This window comes from Coloeus monedula (genome assembly GCF_965178545.1).
Source record: "Coloeus monedula genome assembly, contig: HAP1_SCAFFOLD_212, whole genome shotgun sequence".
In the NCBI taxonomy this organism is placed as follows: domain Eukaryota; kingdom Metazoa; phylum Chordata; class Aves; order Passeriformes; family Corvidae; genus Coloeus; species Coloeus monedula.
In genome coordinates this window covers 213,865-239,422 of record NW_028120714.1, presented here as the reverse complement: position 1 = coordinate 239,422, position 25,558 = coordinate 213,865, and the positions used below count along the sequence as shown (strand labels likewise).

Sequence of the window (25,558 nt, the reverse complement as noted above, 5' to 3'; positions counted from 1 at the left end):
ACCCTACCCCTCTGGATACCTCCCCCTTTGGAAATCCCCTAAACCTCGATGCCCCATTGGGGCATGTGATCCCTTTCCCCCCCTCCCCTTGGGGCTATTGGCCCAAGGAAATGTCTATCCTCGTCCATATCCCTCCCTTAGAGATTTCTATTGGTCCCCAGTTAAGCCATCCCCATTGTAACACCTCCCTTTATAAGGGGTTCCCTGGAGTTGCTCGAGGCTTGTCTCCTGGGAGTTGCGTCCGATAAAGTTGCATTATCCCGTGTGGCAAGCCTCCTTGCTGCTTTTTATCCTCTCCCTCGTCGGGACTGCTGACAGCCACCGTGCCTGGAGCTTCAGCTCCCCTGGGCAGAGCTGAACTCCTGAGGAGCAGCTTTAAAGCCGAGAGCCTCCAGCTGCTCCCACTCCTGTCGCACACCGCAGGAGCTGGCCCGGGCAGTGGTCAGTGGCGGTCATGGCGACACTTTTGTAATTCTCTGCAGTTTTGCATTCTATAAATTGCACAATTCCTTCAGTTGGTGTCTGTGTCTTTGGTGCTGACCCTGCCCACCAGCAAAGCAGGGCCCCGTCCTGCCTGAGTGTTACCTGGGAAGACAAAAACCCTCACTCCAAATGTCCCCCCTTCCTCCTTGTTCCCCCCACTTTATACCCTGGCCATGATGTCCTGTGGTCTGGGATATGCCTGGGGTCAGTTGGGGTCAGCTGTCCTGCCTGTGATCCCTGCCAAGCTGCCCCGCACCCCCAGCCCCTCGCCAGCGTGGCCGGACGAGGGGCAGGAAAGGCCTTGGCTCTGTGCAAGCTGAGCAAGAACAAAACCATCTCAGTGTGAGCAACGCTGTGCTCAGCACAGAGCCCAACACAGCCCCAGAGAAAGGGCTGGCAAGGAAATTCCCTGTGGCCCAGGCCACAGCAGCACCCCATGGCCACCCAGCATCACCACGGCTCCACGGGTTCCTTTCCATGGCCCCGGCCCTGGCCACGGGACCTTGGGCTGGTGGCCACGGCAGCCGCCTGTGGCCCAGGGCTGCGTGCCCGTGTCCATGGCAGCAGTGCCCGGCCACGGGCCCTGAGTGCAGGTGACCGTGCCAATGCCCATGGCAGCGGGGCCAAGCGTTGGTGTCCGTGGCACCAAAGTGAGGAACGGGTCCCTGTGGCCGCTGCCGTGGCACCTGAGGGCATCAGCGAGTGTCACTGCAATTGTAGCTGGCACCAGCCCGGCACCGCTCTGTCCTGAGGGCTGCCATGGCAGCCGAGGGCAGCCACAGCTCTGCGGGCAAGTGGCCACGGAGCCTGACTGCAGCAATGGGGCCTGGGGGGGTTTCCAAGGGAACTGGAACTGCTGAGGGTTGCCATGGCATCCAACCCCCTGGGATGTCACACAGCCACCCTGGGATGTCACAACCACTCAGTGATGTCATAGCCTGCTCTATGATGTCAGACCTCTGCCCTGTGATATCACAGCCATATCTCTGATGTCACAGCTCAGTCTGTGATGTCACATAGCCACCCTGTGATGTCATAGCCACTCTGTGATGTCACACCACCAAACTGTGATGTCACAGTCCTCTCTATGATGTCACAGAGCTGCTCCATGATGTCACAGCTGACTCTATGATGTCATAAAGCCACCCTGTGATGTCACAATTGCTCTGTGATGTCACAGCCTGTTCTGTCATGTCACATGGCCACTCTGTGATGTCACAACTCTGCACTGTGATGTCACAGCCTCCTCTATGATGTCACAATTGCTCTGTGATGTCATAGTCTGCTAGATGATATCTGACCTCTGCCTTGTGATTTCAGAGCCCAAGCTGTGATGTCACAGCCCACTTTTTCATGTCACAGCACCACTCTGTGATGTCACAGACCTGCTCCATGATGTCACAGCTGACTATGATGTCATACAGCCACCCTATGATGTCACAACCCACTCTGTGATGTCACAGCCTGTTCTGGGATGGCCCAGCCCTCTCTGTGATGTCACACCAATACCCTGTGAAGTCACAGCCCACTCTGTGATGTCACACAGCCCCTTTCTGACATCACAGCTGCTCTGTGGGTCTGTGACACAGGCACAGAGGTGTTACCAAAACTTCAGTGAAACAAAACCTCCTCAGCACCAGCGCAGCACGAAGCAGCAGCATTCTTTATTGGGCCGGATGCACGAGGGGAGAGCCCCTCCCAAAGTCGTGTGTGCCGAGTTCAGGAATGTTCCTGTTTGCAGACTGTGCTTCACAGACACATTCCCAGATTGTCCCACAAGAAACACACACACGATCATCATTGCCCCAAAATCATTGCAGATTTCCCCCACCCCTTTGCACATCCCTTCTTCTGCCCTGGGGGTCTCCTTGGGGGTCCCTGGTGGTCGCTGACCCCAAAGCCAGCCCTGACTGCCCGGTGAACTGGTGAAAGTTGGCACACCTGGGCTGGTTGCTGCCCACAGAATCAGCCTTGGGCGGGTCCATGGCCAGTGGCTTTTGGAGAAGAAGCATTGTATGAACCCACCAGGTGCAAATGGTTTTTCATCTGGCAAATTTCCCCCCCTTGGAGGGCTGTGAAGCTTCTCTTCCCTTCAAGCCTTCAGAAGCCTCACTCTGCTCCTTTACTCACATCCCACGAGTTCCTCAGCTGCTTTCACAACCATGTTCTTTACACAGCTCAAAGCAAGTGTCATAAGCACAAGTAGTGCTGTGGTCCCAGTTAGACTTTGCAAAAGTGACGCCAACCATCAGTCAGGGAAAATCCAAGTCCTCTAACAATTTTATCCAACCAGTTACTGTTGAACTCTCCCCTTAATTCCCTGCTGGATGCAGCAACTGATTTTATCCTCTCTACCCGATCATCCAATCCAGCATCACATTTGGAATGTGCACACAACAAGTGTTGCTGTTTCAGTTCAAGAATCCACACATTCCCTGTCCATGTAGCAGCAATAGGGCTAAAGCCAATCTGCTCTGGAAGGTCATTTTAGCTGGGGCTGGCAATTGTTCCTTTATTTCAGCAAACCCCAAAGGAGCTGCATTCACTGAAGTTCCCATTGGCAGAGCCCAATGGTGTGGGGCTGGTCTGTTCCTAAAGGCAGATCTTTGCGGAGCAGAGATGGATTCTAAAATCCATCCCGCTGGAGTTCCCGCACTGGGATGTTTCCCAGTTCCATCCCCTTTAACCTTTCCCCACAGTCGGGTTCCCGGTGGTGACTCCTTGCACGAGGGACGGAACGTTCATACCCCCAGTGTCCATGGTGCTCCTGATTCTCCCAGGGCAAACGTGTGCTCCAAATTCCATCCCTTCCCACCCATCCTGGGGCTCCTAAGGATCTGACCGTGTCCTGCTGACACTCTGTGCCTCTCCAAGGCTCCTTGTTTGTTGGCTCAGCCCACGTGTCCCTGAGAAAGGCAGAATCATTTCTACAAACACAGCCCAGCCTCAGAGCCTGGGCCACAGCCAGGAGCCGCTGGACCTCAGCATTCCAAACAGCTCAAGTGTCTGTCCCAGGGCAATCCCACTTTTCCTTGGTCCTGGGATCCTTTGGCCTTGACCTTGTTAAATCTGGATATTTTATACCCACCTCTAAGGGGTCCTGTGGGAGGCCTGGGCTCCCTGCCCAGCCCAGACACCCCTGAACTGGCTGGAAACATTCCCAGAGTCCTGTCTGAGGGTGATTCCATACTGCTGGAATTTGACAGCCCCAGGGGGTATCAGTGCAATCTGTCAGCTGATCAATATTTCCTGAGGTAATTTCCAGATCCGCTTTGGAAACGTTACAATTCTCAGCACTATTGTTCTGAGGTGTCCATGGTAAGGAATATTCTCCTTCCATCCCTGTCCAGGTGCCCTGGGTGCTATTTCCTTCCCACACGCGTTCCCAGATTTTTGTCAAATTGCTGACTGAAGCTCCCCACAGAGCTGGATTTTCTGCAGAGTTTGGTGTTGGCAAACAAGCTGTTACAGGGGTTACATTCTGTTATCTGCCAACATCTTGCACTGACTTTGAAAACCCCATTTCCCTTCCCAGAAGTCAGGAACATCGTTTCTATTATTATTATAAATGCACAATTATTGATCATCTTCATCTAGATCCAATAAATAGTATCCCCTTAGAAAATCATATTCAATACCTGAAACAATAGGATTTATGTAAAACCCCAAACTCCATGGTGTCAGTCAGTCTTGTTTCTGCTGTGTTTAATGTGTGCTCGCTGGTTTTACCCACATGTGATGAACCCCGAGTTGGATTCCTTCTACCTTGAGTGCAGGGTAGGTTACCAGGAGGACTTGAGATGGTCCCTTCCACTTTGGCTGGATTGTTCCAAAATTCCAGGTTCTGGTGCACACCGCATCTCCTGGTTGGAAAGGATGTACAGGCGAGTCCAGCCCCAATGATCTGTTGAGAACCATGCACCTTTTAAGGCTTACAAGAGTTAGTCCCAGTGCTATGAAATATTCATTTCTGCAAAGCTTCTGAGACTTCCCTTGGCTTGTTGGTGCCACATGGGAAAGCTTCTGGCCATCCAGAAAAAGGATCCACCAATGCCAAAATGTGCCAGTGCCCCTTCTGCCTGGGCACTTCTGCAAAATCAGTTGGCCAAAATCACCTGGTGATTCCCATTTAACGAGCCCTGGAGGCAGCCTTCTTCCTTCAAAACCAATCCCATCTTTCTCAACAACTGATCTATCATTTTTTGCCATTTTGGTGCTTACTAGATGCCTTTGTAAACTGGCCACCAGATTCTCCATTTCCTCCTGTGTTTGCTGATGTTTTAGTTCCGTTCTACATTAATTGTGGAGCTACAATTACCTGCCCACACGGGGTTACCAATCACCTGCTGGGATTTTCCGTAGCTGCTGCTGCTGCTGGGGCTGATTGCCTGTCCTGATCACTGGAATCTGGTTGTTGTTGCAGAACATTCCAGTTTTTGCTAGGTATTAGTGCAAGGAGAGCTTTTGCAGCCCCCTCTTGAGCTGTTTGGTCAGCCAATGGATTCCCTGGATTACCTGGGGAGTCTCCAAACCCATGGGCTTTACAAGGGCATCAGGGCCACTTCTTTTGGCTTTGGCACACTCTGCAGTAGGTGACTGATTTCTTTTTGTGCTCACTGGAGACCTCTGTGCCCTTTCCTTCCATGTGGCTCCCTGGGCGTGTATTATTGCAAACCCAGAGTTCAAATCAGTCCAGAAGTTCACCCTTTGTCCTTCAGGGATTTCTAGGCAAGGTCATTCATTCTGCTTTTTGTGCTGCTCTGTTCAAAGCTAAAGCCTGGCCTTCTAGGACCTGGCTCGAGGTTGCCACTGCACACCCAGCTGCCCATTTCCCATCCGCACCACGCTGCTCCCACCAGGGTGCAGGGCCAGTGCTGGCTCCTGCATGGGATTGCTCTCGAGGTCCCAGAGTCTGCCAGAACACACTTGTTCCATGCATCCCAGGCAGTCATGGCACAAAGACTCCAAGCCTTCTCTTAGAAGGGACTCCAACACTTCCCTGTTCCCACCTTGGGGACCTTGAACCAAACCCTGCAAAGCTTTTGCTGCACCTTACAGGCAGGTCAACAGTTTACACCAGGAAAGGAAAAGGAAAAGGAAAAAGAAAAGGAAAAGGAAAAGGAAAAGGAACAGGGAAAGGGAAAGGAAAAGGGAATGGAAAAGGAAAAGCAAAAGGAAAAGGAAAAGGAAAAGGAAAAGGAAAAGGAAAAGGTGCCTTGATCTGAGCAGGGCTCTTTCTCTGATTTCCTTTGGAGCAGGGATCAAAGGCTCTCCCCAGAATCCTTCCGTGCTGCCTGCAGGTGCTGCCATCCCTCAGATGTGTTGGAATTCCAGAGGATGAGGCCACGGGGTGTCCCAATGGTGCCTTGGTTCCATGGCCCCGCAGTGTAACCATGGTGTCCTTGGCTCTGCAGTGGCACAATGGACCCTTCATTCCATGAGGCCCCACAGTGTGGCAATGGTCCCTTGAGTCCAGGAGGCCCCACAAGGTCCCAATGGTGCCTTGGTTCCATGGCCCCGCACTCTCACAATGCTCTCCTTGGCTGCACAAGGTCCCGCAGTGGCACAAGGGTCTCCTTGGTGCAGAGACCAGGGCAGAAGGGTTCCACAAGGCCCCACAGTGTCACAAGGATCTCTTTGGATCTGCAGTGGCAGAACTGACCCTGGGTTACACGAGATCCTCCTGTGTCCCAAGGGCTCGTTGGTTCCACAGGGCCTGATTCTCTGACACTTCAAAGATGGTGTTGGACAGTTTCTATTTTCCCGCAGTTTGGTGGCGAAAGGAGCATGCTGGGCAGAGCACGGAGATGCTGCTGCTGTCTGCTCAGGGGAAAGGGCCCAACAAGGCTGAGGGGCTGGGAGGCTGCTGGAAGGGCCGTGCCCCACATGGTGCAGCTTTCCTGGGAGCGAGGGAGGGAACAGCAGCAGAGACACGCACTGCCCCACAGAGCAGCTGGGCAGGGACACTGGGCATGAGGAGGAGGAAATGTCCCTCCCAGGGCAGCGCTGGGGCAGCAGAAGCACCCAGAGGGAGGATGAGCTCAGGGCATGTGTGTGTGCCCAAGGCACAGAGGGTGAGGCTGGGCATAGCTCAGGCTGGGCTGGCAGTGGCAGGGCAGAGCTGGCGGGGCAGCGAGATGGGAGTGTGCAGCCTGCAGGGACACAGCAGCAGCTGTGGGACAGCGCAGGACAAGCTGTGCTGGACATGGCCAAGGGCCCTGGCAGGGCTGGCAGTGCCCAGGAGAAGCCAAGCCTTGGTGCCCTGGGGCACAGCAGCGTCTGGGCCACCAAGGGCTGGGAGGAGATACCTTGTCCTGAGGCCCTGGGGCCTCCTGGCACAGCCCCAGCAAGGCTGGGCACTGTCAGCCCCTTGTCCTGCCCTCAGCATCCCCCCACATCCCAGTGGCCTCAGGGATCTGCTGGAAGGAGTCCCTGGGGAGCCTTGGTCAGGAATGGCCCTGGGGGCTCCTCAATGCTCCCAGGGATTGCAGGGTTTTCAAAGGACTTTGGCTTTTGCCTGGGAGCCTCTGAGAGCTTTGTGCAATCCTGGCCCCCAATTCTCTGCTCTAATGAGTCCCTGGAGATTCTTTGTCAGTAACAATATTCAGTGGGGCTCATTAATGCTTTCAGATACTCCAGGGTAATTAAAGTACCTCTTTTTGACACTGACTCTCTGAAAGGTTTGTGAAGTCACAGTCTCCAATTATCTCCTTCAATCAGTCCCTTGAGAGCCTTGGTCATTAACAACAGTTCATTAGTGCTTCAAGGTACTTCTGGTTTTTCTAAGGTACTTTCCTTTTTCCACACTTGAGTCTCTGAGAGGTTTGTGCAGTCATGGTCTCCAATTATCTGCTTTAATCAGTCCCTTGAGAGCTTTGTACTGACACACATGTATTGGCAGCCACTGAAGGATTGGCTGCAGGTGCCCCAGCAAAGGGGGAACCTTTGGTGCCCGGCCAGGCCGTGCCATGCCCAGCTCTGGCAGCATCCCCCTGGCTCTGGACTCACCTGCACACTGGCCGTGGAGCGTGTCTTTGGAGAAGGTGCCACAATCAAAGGCCATCATCTTCAGCTGCCGCTGGCCAGCTCCAGGAAGAGGTTGTCGGCCTTGAGCTCGGCCTTGGTGGCTCCAGCAGCAGCAGCCCCACCTGCTACAGCTTCTCCAGGGGCTCCTTCTCCTTCCCTGGGGCCACACCAGGCTCTCAGCGTTCTGCCCAGGGCCCCAGCCATCAGTGAACCAGACAAGCAAAACCAGGGGGGATGGTGGCCACCAGGGCTTGCCAGAGCAGGCCTCCAGCTCAGCTGCAGCCCAAGAACTGCGTGTTCCCTTCTGATGCTCCCTGCTCAGAGCTACAGGCAGGACAAAAGAGTCTGCTTTGCTTTGCCACTGATTGCCAAGAGATGGGTGGGGCTGTTCCCTGCCAGGCCCCTGGATCACACTGTGCCCGTGGCTCTCTGCCATCCTCTAGGGCACATGAACACCCTGCAGCCAAGGGTCACGGAAGAGCTCTTCCAAGGACGGCCTGGCCAAGGGCTGCATGGACAAGCACCTCTTCAGAACATCCTGGCACTCTGGGCACAGAAAGCAGAAACCCCCAGGCAGCTGCAGAAGGATCCCACCCGCTTTGCCCCCCGTTCCCGTGCCCAGGCCATGCTGGCTGTGCCCAGAGCTGTGCCTAAACTTGCCCATGCATTCTGTGCTTTGGAGGGCAGCAGGAGAGCAGGACATGTGCCACCTGCTCAGAGCTGCCACAGCGGGATGCTCCTGAGCCCGCTGCTGTCTCCCAGCACTGCTATTCCCCCCGTGCCGCAGAGATGAGGGATCCACACAAAAGGAACCACACCAGGAGCCCACACTTTCATTGCCTGCCAGAAATGGGTCTCATTTTGCTCTGCATTCCTTTCCTAGCAGGTGTTATCTATTAAAAACAAGAGAAGAAAGAAAAGAACCATAAAAAGTATGAGATGAAAACAAAACCCAAATGTGGAGTGAAAAGTCTTCTGCAACTTTGGATTCAGAGAGAATTGATATTTTTCAAAAGACAAATCAGTTATTTACCTTTGTTTTTGTTTCATTCAGTGCTTACATTGTTTCCTTCCTTCCTTCCTTCCTTCCTTCCTTCCTTCCTTCCTTCCTTCCTTCCTTCCTTCCTTCCTTCCTTCCTTCCTTCCTTCCTTCCTTCCTTCCTTCCTTCCTTCCTTCCTTCCTTCCTTCCTTCCTTCCTTCCTTCCTTCCTTCCTTCCTTCCTTCCTTCCTTCCTTCCTTCCTTCCTTCCTTCCTTCCTTCCTTCCTTCCTTCCTTCCTTCCTTCCTTCCTTCCTTCCTTCCTTCCTTCCTCCCTCCCTCCCTCCCTCCCTCCCTCCCTCCCTCCCTTCCTTCCTTCCTTCCTTCCTTCCTTCCGAATTCCTTCCTTCCGAATTCCTTCCTTCCGAATTCCTTCCTTCTGAATTCCTTCCTTCCGAATTCCTTCCTTCCTTCCTCCCTTCCCTCACAAGCCAATTCTCGCCCCATTGAAGGGGTGCAAAGCAGCAGGACCCCCTCCCAATTGGGACCCCCTCACCCTCCCAAAATGTGGGGACTTCACCTCAGCCCCTCAAATTGCAGGGGGTTTACGGCACCTTCCCCAAATTCACTGCAACCTCCCAGAAGCCACTTAGAGGCCCCAAAACTGCAAAAAAGCAGCAGGAGCCTCCCCAAAAGCAGCTCCTGCTTTCCCTCCCTGAAATGCCCCACTGCAAGTGCCAAAACCACCCCATTCCTCCCAAATTTCATCCCACCTCAATGATGCCACCCCCACCCATCCCATCCCATCCCATCCCATCCCATCCCATCCCATCCCATCCCATCCCATCCCATCCCACCCCATCCCACCCCATCCCATCCCACCCCACCCCTCCTGGACACCAATTCCCCTTCTGTGCTTCCTGACTCCCCACAGCCGGGCCTTGGGGCTGATGGATCGAGCCATTTGGGGCTGCCATCGACACATTGGGGCTGGCATTGAGTTGATTGGAGGCACCCGCTCAATCCCTCCATCCCAAATGGGAGCTTGGAACCTCTCCTCAGCCCTTGCTGTTCTTATGAGCTCACCTCAAGTCCTAAAAGGAGCCCATTCAGAACCTCTCAACATTGCCAGAAACAGCAGCATCCTTCCCAAAATAGGCTCCCTGGCTCCCTGACAATAGGTCCCCCTTCCAAGGAACAGAGCCCCCCTCTCACAACCCCTCCCTAAGCACTGGGAGCACCCCAAAACTGCCTCAGGAACGGGACATACCCTGAGATCCCTTCAGGAATGTGGGATACCCCAGAACCCACTGAGGAACGGGGTCCCCCCGGCCTCATCATGCGCAGCCTTCAGCTGGCTCAGGCAGAGCCCATCCCGCCCTCAGCAGCCCCAGCCCAGCCCAGCCCAGCCCTCCTGGGCAGGAAGCCCCAATGGCCGAGCCGGCCTGGGACACTTGCAGGGATGCGGGGGCAGCCGCAGCTTCTGGGGCCAGCCTGGGCCAGGCCCTGAGCGCCCTGCCAGGGAACCATTGCTGCCCCACATCCCATCTCAGCCTGCCCTCGGGCAGCGGGAAGCCGTTCCCTGGGGCCGGGCCCCGCAGGCCCTTGGCAAGAGTCTCTCTCAGCCAGCAATTGCTGCTCCTCCCTGCTGCGGGGCCCAAGCTGCAAGTTGATTTTCTGCCGCTGGCCCCGGCCCAGCCCCGAGCCAGGGCCAGGCCCTTGCCCTGGAGCTCTGCGGGCGCTGTGGAAAGCTGAGAGGCAGCTCTGGCTTCTCCACTTTCCATGTGCTAAAGCTGCCTGGCAGAAGAAATGGAGGGACAGCTGTGGTGGCACAATCCCTCCCGGTCCAGGGCACAGCGCTGGGAAGGTCTTTCCGTGCCGAGGCTTTGCTGCGGCCAAGGAAAGCTCCTGGCTCAGGGTCACCTTTCCTGCTGGGCCAGAGCCCCCGAGTGGCCCAGCAGCAGCAGAGAATTCCAGCACAGCCCCGGCATGGGCAGGGCGGCCCTGGGCGGGCTGCGGGAGCCGGCAGCGCCTGAGCTCAGAGCAGCTGAGCCCGGGGGCTCTTGGCCAAGGCCGAGGCCCAGCGAGCATTTCTCAGCTCGCAGGGCGGCCTGGAAAGGTGCTGGGGGGGATCATTCACCCCCCAGGGCGGTCCCAGTGGCTCCCAGGATTTCCATGTCCGTGCTCCCAGCGCTGCTCCCAGCCCTGATCCCTGGGGATGGCAATGTCCCGCTCCCTTCCCGGGGCAGGCTCACACCTGAGCCAGGTGTGCAGGGCAGGACCTTGCCCTGAGCCCAAGCCCTGTCCCCCCTGCAGGATCTGCTTCCCATCGGCCTCTTCCTCCTGCGGCCCCAAGCCCAGCTCGGTGCTGAACGAAGGGCGCTGGGCCGGGGTCATCCCCCGGCGGGGGCTACGCACCCCCTCTGCCCCCTCCCCAAATTCCCTCCCGGGGCAGCAGGGGCTGGCTCAGGAGCCCTGTGGGCGGGGAAAAGGCGGTGACACCGGCATGGGGGGGGGGGTCACACTCACTCTGGGGGGACACACACAGCCCCTGGGGACCCCCCCCTCACCTTCTCCTGCAGCGCCAGGAGGATGAACCCCAACATGGAACCCCAGCCCCGGGCAGCATCTTGGGGGTGGGGTCTGGGGGCGAGTTTGGCTATCTGGGGAGGAGGTCACATCTGCCCTAAAACCCCCTCCCAGCTCCACAGCCACTCCCAGACCCCTCAAACCACCCCACAGCTCCTGGCCAGGACTCCCCCAACCACTCCCTGCAATAGCAATGGCCCCAAAAGCCACAGAATTCCCAACCCATCTCCCCCAACACCCACCCAAATTCTCTCCAAGCCACACAGCCCTGCCAACACCCCAAAACTCCCACACAGACTGCCCCAAAAGCCCCCAAACCCTGTCTCAGCACCTCAAACCGCTCCAAGGGCCATAAAAGCCCATCCCAGTCCCCCAAGGCGCCCCCAGACCCCCTCCCACACCCCATGGCACCGACCAGGACAGGGTGGGGGACAGGAACATCCACAGCCCAGAGCAGCTCCGGCACTTCAGCAGCGATTTGGGCACTTTGGAGGCCACACCCCAAAGGGGGAGACTCAGGGCAGGGACTGAGACAGACAACTGGAATTCCTGGAGAACAGATGGGCTCAGGTGGACAAGTTTTGCCAGCACAACTGTGAGACTGTGGTCCCAGTCTGCCTGGCTTCGTGGCTCCACAACACTCAGATCCTCCCAAATATTCCCCTGAACCCCAAATTCACCCCCAAATTCCAGTAAAATTAAGCAGCTTTAGACCTCTTTGCTTAATTTCTTTATTTTTACTCCACTTTTGGTTGTTTCAGTGGGATTAACACAGAAATTACTTAGGCTGCAGAAGATCTCCAAGAGGTTTTGAGGGGCTGTGAAGGGCTGTGAGGTGCCTTGAGGGTTTGTTAGGGGCTGTGAAGGGTCATGAGGAGTCGTGAGGGGCCATGAGGGGCCCTGAGGTGCTGTGAGGGGCCATGAGAGATTGTTGGGGGCTGTGAAGGGTCATGAGTGGCCATGAACTGTGAGGGGCTGTGAGGGACTGTGAGCTGCCATGAGGGGCCATGGGGAACTGTGAGGGACATTGAGGGGTCATGAGGGTCTCTTAGAGGCTGTTGGAGGCCAGGCACCTGATGGAACCAAGGGTCAGTTATGACACTGTGCAAGCAAGGAGATCATGGTTGACAGTACAGAACTTCATGGAAGCACAGGCCCATTGTCACACAGCAGGGCCGCAGAACCAAGGAGATCCTTGTGACACTCCACAACCTCATGCAATCAAGGCGTCCATGTTACGCTACGGAGCCTCATGGAGCCAAGGGTCCATTGTGACACTGCGGACCCAAGGAGACTGTTGCTGACAGTTTGAAAGTTCATGGAACCAAAAGTCCATTGGGACATTGTGGCGCCTCATGGAACTGTGGAGACCATTATGACACTTTGTTACTATCTGATTTACACCCAGAAGGGCAAAGAAAACAAAATCTCTGAGTATAAAAGGAAAGAACTTTGAAGGTTCAAAATATTCCCAAAGACCAGATTAAAACCAAACGAGATTAAATGTTGGTGCCAAAAAAATGGGTATCTGTTTATCTAATGGTAAGAGAGGCAAAGAGAAAGAAGGAGAAAAGTAGAGAAAAGTTAGAAAAGCCAAGGTTACTCTAAAAAGCATAGGATAAGTCAGCACCACACTGTGCTACCTTTGTTGCTGCTGAGACAGGGTGGGGGAAGTGGAGAGGTTTTTGCCTTTTTTTTCCTGTTGTTTGAAGGGTCCTATCTGCCTCTTCTGATGTCTGGAGCAGTTTGGCTGGAAAGCGGCGGCCCATCCTCCGAGATGCAGGCTCGATGCTTGCAGCTGAACCTCGGTGCGCCTGGGACGAAGGAGCAGGGCTAGGGGTTGCACAACTCCCTCGGGATTTCAGTGCAGGGGTGAAGGATTGGGGGGTGCTCCCCAGGCGGGCGGCGTCGGCTCCCGGAGGCCTCAGGGTGTCTGGCAGCAGGCGATGGTGGTGGTGGGGGGAAAGGCAAAGGGCGGGGATTCTACCTTTTGCTTTCACCTCCACATTTTGCACCAGTTTTGCCTTCCTTTTTATGGGCCTCAAGGCGGGCTATGCACGGCCCGTACGGCACGTAGTTTCCAGGCGTTCAAAAGTGATTATGATAAGCAGCCCTAATGACGAAGCACTTTTGAAGCCTTTCAGGTGTTGAGCAGTGATAATGACGCAGCGTTTTTTGGAGCCTTTCTCTTAGTATTAGGCTCTTGCACACTTCAGAAGCAAGGGGCCATTGTGACACTGCAGGGCCTTGTATAACCAAGGGGTCATTGTAGCACGGCAGGGCCTGGTGGAATCAAGGGGATCGTAGTGACACTGTGGGGCTCCAGGAGGCCCCGGGGCCATTCTGACTGTGTGGAAGCAAGGATACCATTGTTACGCTACGGGGCATCATGGAACCAAGGAGGCCATTGTGAAGCAGCGGGGGAACCCGCTGAGACTATTATGGCACTCCAAGGCCTTGTGAGACCAAAGGGCCATTGTGGAACTGCAGGGCCTCGTGGAACCAATGAGACCATTGTGACATCACAGGGCCTCATGGGAGCCAGGGGCCATTGTGACACAGCCGGGCCTCAGAGAACCAAGGGGCCGTTGTGACACTGCGTGGCACCATGGAGCCAAGGAGACCACTGTGACACTACAGGGCGTCACGGAACTAAGAACTATGTAACAGTAAGAGGCCCAATGGAATCAAGGGGCCATTGTGACACCACAGGGCCTGATAGAACCAAGGAAACCATTGTGACACTGCAAGGTCTCATGGAAGCAAAAGGCCAGTGGGACACAGCCAGGCCTTGTGGAACCAAGGGGCCATTGTGATCCTGGGAAGCCCAATAGAACCAAGGAGCCACTGTGACCCTGCAGGACCTTATGGAATCATGGAGACCGCTGTGACACTCTGTGACTTCATGGAACCAGTGGGCCATTGTGTTATTTTGCAGCCCCATGGAACCAAGGAAACCGTTTTGACACAGCAAGGCCTCATGGAAGCAAGGGGCCTTTGTGCCGCTGCAGAGCCAAGGAGACCACTGTGATATTGCTGGGCCTCAGGGGAACAAAATTGTGATGCTGCAGGGCCCCAAGGCTGCAAAGAGCGTGGAACAGGTCTGGTTGGCTCGGCCTCCTGGGGGCCACCTGCCTGGTCCAACTGACCTTGGCATGTTGAGGGTTGCTTCTCCTCTGCCCCTGAAACGCTGGAGTTCCGTGCTTTCCTTTCTGTGGGAAAGAAATGTCCTCCTCCAGGGACCCATGGCTGAAATTAGGATGCTACCTCCAAATTGGATTCTATCCGAGGATTGTTCCCATGTGAAACCTGCCAGGACAGACAGCTCAGGCTGGCCTTGGCCTCTTAGGGGCCACCTCACATCTGCCTTCAAAACACAGGGGGGCTGTGCTTTTCTTCCCATGGAAAAAACCATCTTTCAAGTCCAGCCATCCATGGCCAAAATTGGGAATCCACCTCTGAAATTCCATCTATCCAAGGAATAGCTCCCAGACAAAAGCTGCCAGGAATGTCCAGCTTCCCTTGGCTTCCTGAGGGCCAGCTCTCATCTGCCTTTGAAACACTGGGGCTCCTCACTTTTCTGCCAGTGGAAAAAAACTGTCCTTATGGGTCAGACGTCCATGGACAAAAGTGGGATTTGGCCTCCCAAATTCCATCTATCCAAGGATTGCTCCAAGACAAAAGCTGCCAAGACAAACAGGTCTGGCTGGCCTTGGCCTCCTTGAGCCACCACTAATCAGCCTTTGAAACACTGGGGCTCTGCCCTTTCCTTCCTGGCGAGAAGAACTGTCATTCCGGTCCAGGCACCCACAGCTGAAATGGAATTCCACCTCCAAAACTCCCCATATGTCCAAGGGTTGCTTTCAGACAGAAGCTGCAAGGACACACAGGTCTGGCTTGCCTTGGCCTCTGGTGGCTGCCTCTCATCTGCCTTCAAAACACTGGGCTTCTGTGGTTTCCTTGCTGTAGAAAAGAACTGACCTTCTTGTCCAGGTGCCCGTGGCCTCAAGCACATGATCACTACACAGGGACAAAGGAGCTCTGTGCTCAGTGGAGTGGAGACTGAGGACAGCGGAGGAGAGTCCTGGGAGGGCTTGAAGGGTGGTTTCAGAGATGGTGGATCCTTTTGACACAGTAGAGAACAGCCGGCAAAAGAAAGAATTAATGCAAAGGGCAGCTGGGGAGGTCCAAACTGGACACCAGGAGAAAGGAATTTCTCTCCCCGGGCAGTGCAGTGGTGCAACACGTCCCCCAGAAGGAGTCTGGAGCAGCCCAAGGCTCTGTGTGCCCAGGCAGAGGCAGGCAGGACACAGAGCTGCCAGCAAAGGAAGGGGCCAGCCAGGTGGGGCAGCCGGGGGGATGAGGACAGCCTGCAGGGACAGAGGCGCAGGGCAGGGACACCGTGGGACAGCCTGGGCCGGAGAGGGAAGAGGGGTGTGCAGAAGCTGAAAGGCCCTGACAGAGGCAACTTCTGGAGCACTTTGGCCAGGGCTGCTGGCCCTGCCCCTGAGGCCAGTTGGGAGACAAGTGACCCTTGCAGCCCTGGGGCCTCATTGCCTCTTTTTTCCTGCTCAGCAGCATGGCAGGGGCCACCCCATGGTCCTGTCCTTGGCATTGCACATGCCCACATCCCAGTGCCCCGGGAAGAGTCCCGAGCAATGAGGGAGGGACAGGATCTGCCTTTCCGGCGGCTGGGGCACTGCCTGCAGCCAGCGCGGGCACAGCACAGAGGCACAGAGGGGTTCCATCAGTTAGGGCTGGGAAGATGCTGAGAAGTGACCGGGGGAGAATCATTCCCAGCCCTTGACACAGGAAGCCTCTGGCTGCAGGACAGTGCAGCTGCAGTTCCAGGAGTGATCTCCTCAAGCTGGAACATGCCACTGACTGTGGATTCAGGAAGTGCATTCTCTGAGTATCTCTGGTGTAGAACATGAGGACATGCTCAGGCCTTCAGCTCAGTCCAGTAGTATTTCCAACACAATCCTTTCTATAGGGATGAAATTTCCTGAGACTGTTTTCAGTCTCCTACTCTTGGGGAATGGGAGGGGGGAAGTGATAAAGGCATTCATCATTTTTAAGAGTCCCTAAGGCATCGGAACTGTAACTTGAGTGCTCTGCAGGAGTTTCCTAAAGTGCTTTCAAGACACTCCTCTGCCCATGCACCGCACCGGCATCACCTTTGCTGGACCCACCGGGCTCAGTCTGAGCTGTCCTTTCTCCCAGCTGCAAACAGAACCTGTCCCCAGCCAGTGCCCTGCACACAGGCAGGTTTCTGTAGGGCCAAGGAGAGTGCACAGAGATATGGGGTCTGTGAGTGCTGGCAGGAAGAGGTCAGGCACAGGGAAACACCTCCGGGAGGAAGATCTTCAGCAAGCAGAGAGAAGATCAGGCAATGAGAGAAAACAAAAGGCAGAAATGTTGTGGCAGGGAGAGCTTAGAGACCTCCACAGGATGCCCTCGAGTGCAGCCCCTCCCTCTGAACAAGCCCCCTCCCCTCCTCTCTCCCTCAGCCAAGCCTCTGCCCTCAGGGCCGGGGGTCCAAGGCGTGAAGCCCCTCCTGGGCAGGCAGAGCTGCAGCAGAGCCGTGGGGCAGCTCTGCAGCCCCGGGCCCAGTTCCCTCTGCAGAGCACAGGGCTGGGAGCAGCTGCCCGGCCCTGGGGGCTCTGGGAGGGGGCACAGCTGGCTCAGGGTGACGCTGGCCCCAGAGCCCGGCTGTGGGCAATGCAGCCAGGGAAGGAGCTCCATCTCCCTACATCCAATGCCATCATTAGGACACTTGGCTTTCTTCTTGAGGATTCCCCCTAAGCTCTGAGCTTGCCTCCAGGGCACAAACAGGTCGTGTAGCATCTTGGTGTTACCTGAAAGCCCCACAGTGAGACACAAAAGTTTTATGATGGAGAAAGGGCTCTTGGGTTGGTGAAACGAGCCATGTGTGTATTTGGCTACCAGTGTGGGGCTGAGAGCTCGAGAAGGGGATGGACATTTGATGGGCTGTGGTGGATCGATCTGCTCTCAGCAGCATTGGGATGGTTTTTAAGGGAAATATGGGAGGGTGATTATCCTCTGTCTGAAGAGGGTGAAAGGCCAGAGGATCTTGGAACAGGACAGAGTGACAGAGTGACCTCCCCTCACTCTCCACTCACCACCTTGCCTCACAGAACTCGCTCTATTCTCCCCGAGGGCAGCAGAAATGCTGAGTGTTTCTGACATCCAAAAACAGTCAGCAGGGGAGATGAAGAGGAGCTATAAAAACCTCTAGAACACTTTAACAGCTTTTGCCATTCCTGTTCTTGGGCCCTGGGAGTGCCCTTGTGTTAGCTGGGCTTTCAAAGTGGAACACCAGGACAGGTCCCTGTCCCCCTCCCACTTCTGCACAGCAAGGCTGAATTATAAAAACCCCCGGAGCAACTGCCCTGAAACTCATGTCACACTCAGCCAGCACCAACCAGGGCTGCGGCTGGAGCTGAAGGAAGATCTGCTAGAAAAACAGAAGGGTGTTGTTGGTGATCGAACACGGACTTGGCCGGCTGCATGCAAAGCCAAATTCTATCGCACAAGTCCCATCTTTATATACTGTTCAAACCAGCAGTTCAGCAGCTACAAACTTCAGCTGCTAAGGTTCTATGTTTTACATCTCCAAGGGCTACAGATTACCATCTCCTCGCCCAATCTCCCATTAACTATCCTACTCTTTGTCTCGCCTCTTGCTCTTTGTCTCGCCTCCTGCCAGACATGGCCCCGGCCCGCCCCGTCTCTCGCAAGGCCCCACGCCAGCCAAAGCCCTTCTCTGTGGCCACACTCTGAATCCCCATAAGGTGTCAGTGTGTGACAGGAGAAGGATTTGTGGGGCATGTCTTTGATTTTGCTGAGAGACGTTTCCCTTAAGCTGTCACTGACTTTTCTCCATGAACAGGTCCCCATGGCCAGACACGGCGAGTGTCCAACAGCAGCTCCATCAGCCCCTTCCTCCTGCTGGCATTGGCAGACACGCGGCAGCTGCAGCTCCTGCACTTCTGCCTCTTCCTGGGCATCTCCCTGGCTGCCCTCCTGGGCAGCGGCCTCATCATCAGCGCCGGAGCCTGCGGCCAGCACCTGCACAGCCCCATGTTCTTCTTCCTGCTCAGCCTGGCCCTCACCGACCTGGGCTCCATCTGCACCACTGTCCCCAAGGCCATGCACAATTCCCTCTGGGGCACCAGCCACATCTCCTACTCAGCATGTGCTGCTCAAGTGTTTTTCTTTCTGTTCTTCCTCTCAGCAGAGGATTTCCTCCTCACCATCATGTGCTACGAGCGCTACGTGTCCATCTGCAAAGCCCTGCACTACGGGACCCTCCTGGGCAGCAGAGCTTGTGCCCACATGGCAGCAGCTGCCTGGGCCAGTGCCTTTCTCTACGCTCTCCTGCACATGGCCAATACATTTTCCCTGCCCCTGGGCCAGGGCAATGCCCTGGGCCAGTTCTTCTGTGAAATCCCACACATCCTCAAGCTCTCCTGCTCCAAATCCCACCTCAGGGAACTTGGGCTCATTGCTGTCAGTGCCTGTTTGCTCTTTGGCTGTTTTGTGTTCATGGTTTTCTCCTATGTGCAGATCTTCAGGGCTGTGCTGAGGATCCCCTCTGAGCAGGGCCGGCACAAAGCCTTTTCCACGTGCCTCCCTCACCTGGCCGTGCTCTCCCTGTTCCTCAGCTCTGTTATGTTTTCCTGCCTGAAGCCCCCCTCCATCTCCTCCCATCCCTGGATGTGGCAGTGTCAGTTCTGTACTCGGTGGTACCTCCAGCCCTGAACCCCCTCATCTACAGCCTGAGGAATCAGGAGCTCAGGTATGCCCTGAGGAAAATGGATACTTTTCACAAGTTAAAATCTTTCTATTTTCTTCTGCCATGCGAGGAAAATGATGACTAGGATACTTCTCAGAAGCAATAAACTCTCTCTTTCCTGCTCCAGAACCTTCAGAATGTAACTCTTTACAATCTTGGCCTTTTTTTTCCTCTTTGTCCATATTTTCATTGGTGCTTTTTCTTATTCTTTTTCTGGTGTTATTCTGCTTTTTATAAAGTACTGTAGTACTACTCCTAGCATTTCTACATGAACATCTACCTTTCTTTTGAAACACAAAGACTTTCAGGAGGCTTCTTCCCTGTGCATTTGAATATAAACAAGGGGCTGCCCTGACCTTTGTGTCCAAGGTTTGTTCCTCAGCCCTTCTCTGGCTCTGCAGGGGCAGTGCCTGTGGGCAGAGCTGGAGGGAAGAGACTCCCAGCACAGCAGCATGGCCAGGGACAATGGCCCAGCCTCTTCCCACCTCTGCTCTTCCCAGCTCCACACTCCCTTTCCCAGCCCTTCTGAGGGTGCAAGGCCGGAGTGCTCGGGCAGCTCGGTCACTGTCCTGCTGCGTGTCCGTGCTGTGAGCACAGGCAGGGACAGGCCACGGGCACTGCTGGGACACAGCCGGGCTCCAGCACAGCAGCTCCATCAGCAAAGGGCATCTCCTGGGGCCAGGGCAGGAAGGCTTCGCTCTCCTCCAGAGCTGTTGTCAGGAATGTGCCCCAGGAATGCCCTGGCAAAGCAAACCCCAGTGCCCAGGGGCAGGGGGGAGTGTGCAGGGGGGGCAGGCAGCAGTGTCCTGGCACTGCCAGAGCTCCTGGGATGGACCTGAGGGAGCAGCAGAGCAGGGCCTGGGCTGTGCCTTTGTTCCGGGCACAGCCTGGGAAGGTGCCCAGGGCAAGTGTCCCACACCAGCCCCTGCCACCAGCAATCCCAGCACTGGCCTCTGCCCTCCCCTGCAGGAGGTTGTTTGTCCCTGCACGGAGGGACACCAAGTGACCAGGCCAGCAGTCCGTGTTTGCTGTGTCCTGAGGAGCCTTCAGCAGTGCATCGAGTGGGTGTGGGGAGATGAACCCGAGTGAGCACAAACACCATCAGCAGCACTCGGGGCTGGCACAATTCCAGGGGCACAAACAGTGCCCTGAGGCCACTTCACTGCCAGAGTAATGTCCTCTGGGAAAGCACCTGAATTCTTTGCTGGGCTGTGCTGAGAACTGCATGCAGACAAACGTCCAGGGCAGGGAGGCTCCAGGGAAAGTGCTCAGGACAGCCAAGGGCTGCACAGAGAGACACCGGAGTGGTGGGTCTGTGGGGAGAAATCACAGCTGCCTCCCTTGGGAATCGCCCCCAGGACCTGGACAGGCCTGTGCTGTGTTCTGGGCACTGACCTGGAACCGAGGGATGTGGAAAAGGCCTCTGGTGTCAGGGACGTTGGGAAGGCTGCGCAGGCACTGGCATTTGTCCCTCAGGGATTCCATGAGGGTCCTGCCAAGATGAGCTCTGCTCCTCCTTGGAGCCCTTCATGGGCACAGAGGGCTGAGAGACCTTTCCAGGACAGGCTCAGGCCAAGGAGCCCTTGAGTCTCTCAGCCCCCCGTCGGTGCCTGCTGGAATTCAATCCCCCTCCCCATCCTGCAGCAGCCCCGCATTTCCCTCCTCCAGCCTTGCTCTCCAGCACAGCCACGGGGGCTCTTCGGGCTCTCGGCTTTTCCTGCAGCCACCGAGGCCAGCTGAGCTCTGCCTTCCCCACACTCAGCCCTGCCCAGCGCAGGCAATGCCCAGAAATTCCCTGTGTGTCCCTGGCCTTGCTGTCAGCCCCGGCAGCGGCTCCGTGGCCCCTCTGTGCCCCGCTGCCCCAGCCATGGTGCCCCAGCCCCTGTGCAGGCCCAGCCCAGGACAGGAGCGCTGCGGGTGGGAACGGCCCCTGGGCCCTGCTGCCCACAGCAGCCTTGGGGCTCTGCGCTGTTGAGCTTTGGACGGGGTACCCTTCCTTCCCGGACCAGGGTGAGAGAGCAGAGGAGGCTGCTGTTCTGCTGAGTTCTGTATTTCATAGTCTCACAGCTTTCTTGAAGGCAGAGTTCAAAGGGGGTTACATGATAAAGGCAAGCAGCAACAGCAACAACAGGTAAAAACAGCTTCTTCTTCTTCTTCTATATGCTCTATATGCTCTATACTCTATATGCTCTATATGCTCTAGACTCTATATTTTGTCTTACAGAAGTGTGGATTAGATTTGTTAATTGACCAATAAGATTAACACACGATTCCAGTTTTCCTTTTCTTAACCGATCCTGGTCTAATTCTAACAGTCGTAAGCCTCACACCAGTGTTACACAGGTATTACACAGATTTGTGGATGCAGTTTCTATCAGCTCTTATTGTTTACGTGAATGCTCTATCTAAAAAATGTGAACAGTGTCATTCTATCCATATTTTGTCTAAAGTAAAGAATTCTGTGAAAAGGTAACACTGCTGCAGTAAGAACTGTGTTTAAGGTCTCTGCTGCAGCTTTTCAATGTTTAAGGCACTTAGCATATATTTCTACTAAAGGTTAAAAAATCTGTATTTCTATTTCACTTTGGTGTGACTTCATGTATCTCAGCTTGTCCAAAGGTTTTAATTCAACCCCTGTGCTTTGGCTTCCCTCTGGGCCTGAGTCCAGAGGAGCTTTCACTTCAACAAAACAGAACACTTACAAGAAAAGTAAATGGAGTGGGAACTCATGAGAGATTGAATTTTCTCTGATTCAACTCCAGGATTGATGCCATAGACTTCTGAGTGGAAGAATAATTAATTCATTCTCCTTAAGACAATAAATCAAGAGAATAAATTAGACTTTTGTATCAGGTCTGAGTGAATAGATTGCATCCAACATAAGTTTTTCCTATAGGATTTTTATTTTATTTTTTTATTTTCTCAGGAGATTGTATCAAGGCAGAAGAATTAAATTCAAGATATTTGTAGCAAAGAGACCTCTGCTGAACTCATTGTTCCAAATAAACATATCCCTTACCCCATATTTCCATGACCAGATGTTTTTCTAATTTTGGACTCTAGTATATTGTACTGTATGTGTATTCAGAATACTTTGCAACAGTTAAATTTGCTTAAATTTCATTTCAGACATTTACTTAATTTTAAGAATTTGCCTCATTTCAGCCATCTTTTAAAAAGTATTTTCACACTTTTATTTTTTTTGTCTGTTACCTTTTCAGTGAGGAGGATCATCATTTGGGTTTTCTCTTGGTACCTCACTAATGCACTCTGAGAGCCATGTTCTGTGTTATTAATGTAGTAGTGATCCGGGGTTCATGGATGGCTACTGCAGGAAACTTGATGGCCAGTAGTGAAAACAGCAAAAATAATGATGAGAGGAACCACAGACGTTCTGCTGTCTGAGAACTGTGAACTGCCAAAATCAAAAAGGTCAGTGCTCTTCTGGTTCAGAATGCCCTTCAGTTGGAGCTGGAACATACTTTGGGCTAAGAGCCTGAGCACAAGAGGCTGTAGCACCTATTTTGTTGAGCAGTTCCCTATTGCCCTACTCCATACTCCACTGCATTCCAGCATGTGATTTGCTGAGCTGTAGACTGTCCCTGAGTGGTGTGATTGCCTGGAATGCTTGAAAATTTGGCTTCAAATCCCTCAGTTTCTTTTCAGCATTTTCTCTGTTCCCCTCGTTGCCTCACACCATCCCTTGTTTTACTTCTAGATGGAGAACAAGGTTACAAACTACAACTTCTCTTTCTATGTACTTAGAGGGGTTCTCACCTGTAATAATAAATGAAATAGGTTTCATTCCTTTTGATTCCTCCTGGTATGATGCAAAGAAAGGAAAGGTAGCTGGAACTATGGCTTTTTGGGGTGGCTGTTATACCAGAGCCCTGGATCTGTATTAGGGATATTCGTGTTGGCCAGACTGTCTCAGCAGAAAGAGGGAGGAGTGCAATATTAATGTCAGGAGCTCATCCCTGCCCGTGATTTATTAAAAGAAGCCTAGCTTCATGTCTTAGGCCCTGAATGAAATACCTGCAGTTCGGCTGCCTGAGTTTGTATCTATGGATCCCACTTCTGTGCAATGTCTGAAGGCCAGGGAACTGCCTTTGTTATCTCTCCTACTGGCACTGCTACAGGAGAAGGAAAGAAATCCAACTAATTTTGAATCATCTAACGTGTCCCTTTTGGATACAGAATTCACTGAGAGCCATAAATACAGTGCGTGGCTTTAATAAAGCACAAACGTGAATTTTAAACCACACCTGGCATTGATGTTGCTTGGACTGAATGTGTGCACAGCCCAATGTTTCTCCTCATCGTCCCTGTTATGAATTTCTGCCATTTTTCCTCTTCATTCCTGTCTGAACAAAAGCAGACTTTGTGCCACTGAGTTGAGAATGTTATAAATAAGGTATGTAATTTGTGCTATTATGTATAAAATTGGAGTGTAATCAGACCCTACAGAGACCGAGTTTCAAAATCCCTTGAGCAGCCCGGCTGAGAGAAAAATTTCACAACACTAAAAGAAGTTCTCTCACAATAAGTGAGGATTCCACCCAGGTGGGGTTAGATCTTATCACCGGGACATTTGCACCATAACGACTTGATTGCCACCTTCTGATATCTACATCTCATCTGATAAGGAATCGGACATCCCGGGAACTAAAAATAACTGTTCCAGGAAGCAGAGATGGCCCATTCATCAGCAGAAATGGCCCACTCATCACCCAGGATGGACAATTCCTGGGATCCAGGAAAGGCTTTGTGCAGCCCAACTCCGGGACAAGAAAACTTCATGAATATGCTAAAATGACGAGAAGAATAGAATTAATTCGGACTCTGCCCAAAAAATGTATAAGAAGGGACCAGCCAAAGCAGCATCCGTGAACTTGGGAGGTCTGGTGCGACAGAGATCAGATCTATGCGTGTTCACCCAGCTCCGACCCCGGGCTCGGAGCTGCTTTTCTCGATCGTGGCTTTTAAAACCAATATTTTGGTCGCATAATAAATGTCATTTCTTTATAAATTTTGATTGGGCAATTTTGTTTATCTTAAGAACATCCTTCTCAGGCATCAGGAAACTGCCCCATCTCTTTGTTCACCATCTCGAGTGCTTTTCTCACTCAGAGAGGATGGTAACACCACAGGGATTTGTGTACTGACTCTGAGCAGCAAGCTTTGGCCCTGGTGAAGCTGAAGGACCATAAGGCAAGGCAGGAATTTGTTAAGAAGTTCTCACTAATCCCTGGATTTGAAGGAATGATGGAATAAATGGCAAACCTTTTGCTTCAGGCACTGGAGCAGATGATTTTTCTAACAAATAATATTGTTTTGAGTGTTACTGAGCTCATTCACCTTGTGAGGGATTTTTTCTTTAAAAAACCATTGATTTCTTTGTACCTTAACTGCACAGCTTTTGAACAGCTGGGTGCTTTTGTGTTCCTTCTCCCGTTTATGATGTCAGTGTGCTTTTTACTGCATATCCAAGAACAGCTTTTAATTTTTCTCATTTTTAGCTTCACTTCCTAGTTGTTAGAGTTAAGTGCATTTTTTATGTTGTAGGTCACCTGTCACATTTCCCTCGGGCAGTATCTGTACACTGCAAGTGATTCAGCCTCTCTCTTTCTGTTTCATCTCATGCTAATGGCTGGGAGATGTTATCTGGGTTAGCCAGGCTAAGGAACATCCTGTTCTTGCTTGATTTTCTTGAGCTGAGAACCTTCTGGCTATCTCACTGCTCCTTGGAGTATTGTGTTGCTCTGGGTTCTGCAGATAGTTATCTGAGGTGTGAACTGGTCAGATGAGTTGCTGCCCTTTGTAAATGGCTCTGTTTAAATTTCTGTGCTATCTTGGACACCCCTTAAGGCGTTGGGTCCTTCTTGCCTCAGGTGCTGTAAAATGGGAAGATGAGAAATTCCTTCCCATCACTGATCAAAGTCCTGGCCAATCTCAGTATCAGGGGAGATCTGTAATGTGATGAATTTCCTTTGCTGCAGTATCTGTGCCAGGCTTTTCTCCCTTGTGTTTGATCGTTTATAACATACACAGATACATGTTTTACTTAGGGAAAATCTGGGAGCATGGTGTGTTCATAGCTACTCGGTAACATATTTTCAGTATATATAACACGTGAATGGAAAAGGGGAAGTGCAGCACAATGAGTGTGTTTTGGGTATCTCCTGCAGATGTTGAATCTGTCCATAAGAAGAGATTTCTAAGAAAGTTTTATTAATGAAAGTTGCATCATTGCTTTTTTTATGCTTGAAGCTGCTCAGAGGAAAGGAAAGTCCCACGTCTCTCTTACACTTGTTGAAACACAGCATGATTTGTTGGTGTATATAAATTTAAGCTAGCTATTTCTCATTTGACTTCATTTTGCTTTGTGCCAAGGTCCTCTGGAGTAACTGAAACAAAAGTAAAATGCCTGTTCTGATGGAATGATTGAATAAAATGTAAAAGGATAGCAACAGTCAAATTAGATCCTCTTGCTGCTCATTGCCAGGAAGAGCTGGTTCATTAAACCAAAGCAGGATGGAAGTGATGAGCAATGTGCTTGCTTAAAGGATTCCTCCCTTGAGAGGGTGATGGTGTCACCTGGATCCTTGAGATCATCATCTGCTGCTTGCTGACTGCCTCTGAGGAACAAGCCTCAATGTCACC

General features: G+C 53.1%; 1 pseudogene across 1 annotated transcript in view; it reads left to right on the top strand.

Moving 5' to 3' along the window:
* Window positions 1-25,558, top strand: part of LOC309585743 (olfactory receptor 14J1-like) — a 62,447-nt pseudogene that overhangs the window by 2,209 nt on the left and 34,680 nt on the right. The window contains exon 2 of the transcript in view: window positions 17,990-18,898. The product of the transcript in view is annotated as an olfactory receptor 14J1-like (transcript). The remainder of the gene's footprint in view (window positions 1-17,989; window positions 18,899-25,558) is intronic.